This window comes from Oryctolagus cuniculus, chromosome 5 (genome assembly GCF_051225735.1).
Source record: "Oryctolagus cuniculus isolate XC-2025 breed Fujian yellow rabbit chromosome 5, ASM5122573v1, whole genome shotgun sequence".
Lineage (NCBI taxonomy): Eukaryota > Metazoa > Chordata > Mammalia > Lagomorpha > Leporidae > Oryctolagus > Oryctolagus cuniculus.
The window spans coordinates 146,749,685-146,755,684 of record NC_142871.1 but is presented as its reverse complement, the minus strand read 5'-3'; the positions used below and the strand labels follow the sequence as shown (position 1 = coordinate 146,755,684).

Genomic DNA, 6,000 nt, shown 5'->3' with positions numbered 1-6,000 from the left:
TTGTGCTAACCTGTCTTTTCTCCTCCAAATCAGTGTGATCTCTTTGAAGCTGAGGTCTTGGCTTGGGTAATGGAGGAGCTGGCTGAAGAGCTCTCTCCGAGGACCTAAGGTGATGGCATTGTCCAGAGTTTCTAGGTGTTTGCCTGCAGGAAGTCATACAGTCAGTGACAACCAGCACGGACTCATCAGGTTGGGGAAGATCTTCCATGCACTGGAGGAGGTTCTTGACGCTGTCGTTATCATGGCTATTGCCACACCAGTCATCTGATGACACCACCTTTGAAGAGCCATTGAGTAGGTATTAGTTTTTAGTTACTTGCTGTCTCCATAAAGGGTAGAGGTAATCCCTTCTTTTATTGACCATCTTCCATTTTCTTCCTGTGAAAATAGCCACTGCAAAGCAGAGATGGAAGAACCACTAGGTCTTTTCTACACGGCTTTGCTCATTGCTGCCAAAGTGTTTATTGAATCTCTAACTAAAACCACTTGTGCTCTTGAACTTTCCTCGTGGAAAAAAAAAACATAAGCAATTATTGTTTCTTTCTCAGAGGCACACAAAGAGGGATTACCACAGGAAATGCAAAGAGGCTTGGAAGATGAGCGTGCGTTGAGATAGAAGCTGGAAGCCCACTTAGCTAACAGCCTCCACGGGACCTGGCACAGACACGGGCAAATGACAGTTAAACACTACAGAGCCCCCTTGTGAAAGGGAGAATTTGGCATTCATTCCCTCAGCCCCGAGTGCCTGGGAATTCTGCAAACCGTTGCCTGTGGCAGTGACACTGATTTGTATCTGGTATGAACTTCAATGAAAACATGAATTGAACTCATTACTTGAGGAAGGAAACTGCCAAATTTAACAGGATGAAATTCCAGCAGGGTGTAAGGTTTTATGGGGCTGCAGTGGAATACCTCATAGGAAGGTTTCCAGTTCATAAAACACTTTGAAAACATGCTCAGCCCTTTTAAGTTGAGGGGACATTATCATTTCTATCTAAGGCATTTCTCTGCAAATTGAACTCAAATATCCTTTGGGCTGACTACGCAGAGAACAGAAGAAAGGAGTGCAAGAAACTTGGACTAAAGATTACCTCCCTGAAAGGTTCTCTTCAGGAGGATTTAGGTGACATCGGAAAACAGCACGTCAGTGGACTGCAGCCAGCTCCATATGGCTTGCCTTGGTTTTCACAGGTATTTAATTAATTCAACAAATATTTATTGAGTTTGTGTCAGACGTAGGGTACTGTTCTGGGTATTGGAGGGAGGTACAGTGGTTGGTTCAATGTATCCACTCCCATGACGTAAACGTCTTAGAAGGAAAAACAAACAATAAATAAATGAACAGAAGATGTAAAAGAGTCAGGCAATGAGCACTGCTACTAAGAAGGAAGGGACAGAAGATGATGGGACTGTGGGATGACCTATTAGATGGTGCACTGCACAAAGACACTCTGGGGACATTTGGACGTTTGGACAGAAGCTCAAATGAAACGACCTACTGTTGAATCCAGAAGACAGACCTACATGTTGGATCCGGGAGATAATAAACTAGTAAAAGGGCTAGAAAGCTAGTTAAGTTGAAAGATACCCAGTTTAAAAAAATCCTAAAACTTTTTTCCCAGAACAGCACTTCTAGTCACCTTTTATATAGAGTTTTGGATATTTTCTTGGGATTTTTTGGCATGTGTACTGTGGTAACTAATACGTTCTCTGAAGTGTTGGGTGTCTGACTTTGTTTCATTTGATAGCAAGTAACAGAAGCTGCAGAGTTTGACATCTAGAAATGTAAAGGTATTGTATACCTTTCATTCTGGGCAGAAAATTGCAGAAAACAAGTAGGTAGGAATCCAAGAAAAACATCACCTAAGTGAGTTCTCCTTTTGGTTTTCTATGTGTATCTTTCCATTGCTTTCACAGCAGCTCTGCTAAAAAAGTATCTTTGCAAACTTCATTTCGTTTTCCTGCAACAGATGCAATAAGTCATGGTAAAACGTTTTCCTCTTCTGTCAGGTGCAAACTTCACATTTGGCAAGTATGAAATCTTTGACATATTCTGATAAGCAATGGAGATTTTAACTTGGCCAACATCAACATACACACCAACAATTACCCCACACATGCAACACTTGCACAGAACAAATTGATTATGAGGATGTTTGCCAGCCTGACTGCAAATGGTTTGTTTAGAATTATAGAATGAGAAAAATACACAGTAAATACTAACACCATGATAATGATTGACTTTTGTCCTCAAACTATTGATTAACTTAGATAGCAAGATCATACCACATGCTGAAAATATTTCTATGTCTTGGAAGTATTTCTTATCTAAACTAAACCTCACTCTTATTTCTAAAATGAGAATTATTTGAGGGAAGTGATAGCTCCGTGGTTAAGACATGACTTGAATGAATGGTTTGCATCCCCTATCAAAGTGCCTGGGTTCCCATAGAAAGAAATAGTGATAACTCAAGCACTTGGGTCCCACCCAACTGTCTGGAAGAGATCTGCCCAGCTTACTTCCAGGTACAAATATTCTCCTGAGCAACTGCCCCAACTTCTCTAACCCTCAATTTCATCTTCTGCAAAATGGGTCCACTTCAGTGAATTATTTTGGGTTATATTTATAAAGCATTTATTCAAATAGCTAACACTCAATAAGGGTTGCAATGAAATAATTCCAAATATTTTATAACAAATATTTAAATTTCACAATTAATGTAATTTGCTTCTTGAACAGTTAACATGGGCTATGGTGATTATTCAATATCTTCTCAGAAACACTGAGCAGAACTCCTGAATAATAACCATCACTATCACTTTGAAGATGTCTAACCTACCCTTTCCCCTGAGACCATCTTTTAATATCGATCTATCTACCTATATCAATTTGTCTGTCATCTGTCTATTTGAGATGCAGAAAGACAGAGACAGACAGAGTGACCCCATCTGCTGGTTTACTTTCCAAAGACTCTAGAGAGCCAGGATGAGCTAGGACATAGTCAGGAGCCAAGAAATGGAATTTAATGATAGTGTCCCCCTTAGAATTAAATCGTCTCAACTGACTTGATGTGAATTTTGTCTTTTAAATAAAAAAGTACAAAATCTACTTTCTGAGTTGGCTACAAGGCCCTGATTAAAGCAAACAATGATCATTTCCCGAAGTAGGAAAGAACAGCATAGTCTGAAACATGACTTGGAAGAAAATCCCAAATTCTTTACTTGTTTCATTCTACAAGGATGAAAGTAGTATTCTGAGGGATGGTGATAGTAGGGAGTTAATCTGATTCCACTTTGGAATCTTCAATTGACTGTGCATAGGCATGTATATAAGCACATCACACAAACAACCTTCCTGGAATCTGAGTGGAATTTATCTAAGTATCTACATCCCTGGGAGTCTGTAGATTGTAAATGTTGTTTAAAGAGAAAGAAGAATTCTCAGGTCAGTGATTGTGATGTCAGCTAGTGTTGAGAAGATAAAAATAAGTACAATGATGATCTGTTTTGAGAATTATAACCTGTTAAATTCTAATAATTTATAATAGCCCTTTTTTTTTAAAGATGACTGGAAGAGTTGGATTTATTGGAAAGCAAAAATATGGTGCACACTCAGATGTGAGTACAGGCAACCTCAAGAGAGACATTTACCCTTAGCCAGGCATCCTTTTACACGGTAGGGGTGGGGTCTGAGGCAGGGTCTTATTGAAGATTCAAAGAGGACAGGATTTGGGGTGGAGCTGCAGCACACATGGTAGTCTCCAGGAAGATGTCATGGTATCTGGAGTGTGAAGAAAAGTGAGGCTCAGCTGCTTGATAAAGGATGGGGGTGCCAAGCCTTCAGCCTTATTGAGTTAGCTTGGAGGATGATGGGATTTGGACAATGCACGTAGTTGGATGTTGGCAGTTCTTAGCTCCTTGCCCCTTCCTGACTCCTGCCTTGCCTACATCATTCTTCTCTCAGAGACTTTTGCCACTCATTACTTTTTTCTCAATGTATTCATGCAGAAGAATGCTACTACTATCTCTAAGTAGACTTATAATTATACCAAACCAACACAGTAATTTGCTGAGTACTTACCATGTGTCACAGACACATAATAGTCACTTTAACCTACAACTATTTAATTTAATACTTTCACCAACCCAGAAACACAGTATTACTATCTCTGTATGTAAAAATTCTGAAGGCCCAAAATGCTTAAGTAGCTCAGAGAAGATCAATTAAATAGTCAGACAAAAACCCTGTCTATGAACCAGGTCTTCTGATGTACAAACGTTATAGTCAACATACTGCCTTCCACATAAGAATTTGTAAGTATAATTTAATCATCATGCCTAGTGCTTTCTTCATTATTCCTTTAACATATTAAGTATCAAGAGCTCAGCTGCCATTGGTCAATGGAAGCTTTAAGATTTAAGGTTTATTTGATCCATGTATAAGGCCTTTGCTCAGTAACCTTTTGTTGAATAAATATTAGGAAAATAATTGTTCAATGAATTATTACTTAAGCATCTATAATTAACTATCCAATGCCCAAATCTCTCAATATTCGATGTCTATTTTTTTAAAGATTCATTTATTTATTTGAAAGGTATATAGAGAGAAAAGGTGAGAGAGAGAGAGCTTCCATCAGCTGATTTACTCCCCAAATGGCTGCAATAGCTGGAGCTGGGCCAATACAAAGCCCGGAACCAGGAGCTTCTTCCAGTTGTCCCACGTGGGTACAGGGGCCCAAGCACTTGGGCCATCTTCTGCTGCTTTCCCAGGAGTATCAGCAGGAAGCTGGATGGGAAGTGTAGCAGCCAGGATTTGAACTGGCACTCATGCAGGATGCCAGCACTGCAAGCTACCCCACAGCACTGGCTCCATCCTTCAGTATTTATTAAAGCTAAGCGGCAGTGAGAGCTTAAAATTAGCACCCAAGCAGAGCTTCTCCACCCCCAGAGTGCAAATCTTCCTACCAGTTGTCCATTCTTTGTAAGGACAGGTTATGTAATTTGCAAGGCTTAGTGCCCACATGTGGGGCTCCTTGCCAAAAAGTCCCAAGACTTTTCAGGCAGCAAGGGCAGAGTTTTAAACCGAGGTTTGGATCTTTCTGAGCAAGCGGCCCCTTGCAATTACACTGGTTGCAGGCACATGTACAACACCACTTCCATCTGAGGAGGGGGCTGTTCACTTTCGTACACTCCAAATGTACTCCAAAGAAGTAGAGCTTGGTGAAGCTCATTGATTCAGCATCACCAATTAAAAAAAAAGCTAAAAGAGAGCATATAAAAGCAGTTTAGCAAGAAATGAAAACCAACTGGAAGTCTGGAATCAGATTAATCTGCTAGAGATAGATGAAGAAAGCAGACTTGCTCTTCTTTTCGTGACCTTTGAGGGCAATGAAGAAGGTGCTGCTACAAACACCTCGCTGATTGATTCTTTTCTTTTTTTTAGATTAATTTATTTGAAAGGCAGAGTTACAGAGAGAGAGGGACACACACACACACACACGCACACACAGATTCCATCCTCTGCTTCACTCCCCAAATGGCCACAACTGTCAGATCTGGACTAGGCTAAAGCCAGGAGCTAGGAGCCTCTTCCAGGTCTCCCACATGGGAGGCAGGGGCCCAAGCTCTTGGGCTGTCTTCTGCTACTTTCCCCAGGCTATTATCCAGGAGCTGGACCAGAAGTAGAGCAGCCATGATTCAAATCAGCGTCCACATGGGATGCCGGCATTTCAGGTGACAGCTTAACGAGCTATGCCACAAGGCTAGCCCCAGAGTAAATTATTATCTTTGTTAGTGTTTGTTGCTTACCTCCTCTCTTATTCCCAGAGATGAGGCTGGCATTCCTGCATTATCTATCCCTGGATAGATGATGTCTACAATTGAACTTTTTGGGGTTTTATGGTAATGAATCTTTATCATTGTTTTAATTAAGACAAATCATCTAGATTTAGGAGACGGGGACTGTGTCTTTCCTATTCATTGTTATTTTCCCAGCACCAA

At 40.6% G+C, this 6,000-nt stretch overlaps 1 long non-coding RNA gene across 1 annotated transcript in view; it reads left to right on the top strand.

Annotated features, from left to right (window-relative positions):
* The first annotated feature begins 617 nt into the window (after positions 1 to 617).
* The window catches only part of LOC103352227 (uncharacterized), a 102,996-nt gene continuing 97,613 nt past the window's right edge, over positions 618 to 6,000 (top strand). Inside the window, exon 1 of the long non-coding RNA XR_519730.5 lies at positions 618 to 1,191. This is a non-coding gene — a long non-coding RNA (uncharacterized LOC103352227). The remainder of the gene's footprint in view (positions 1,192 to 6,000) is intronic.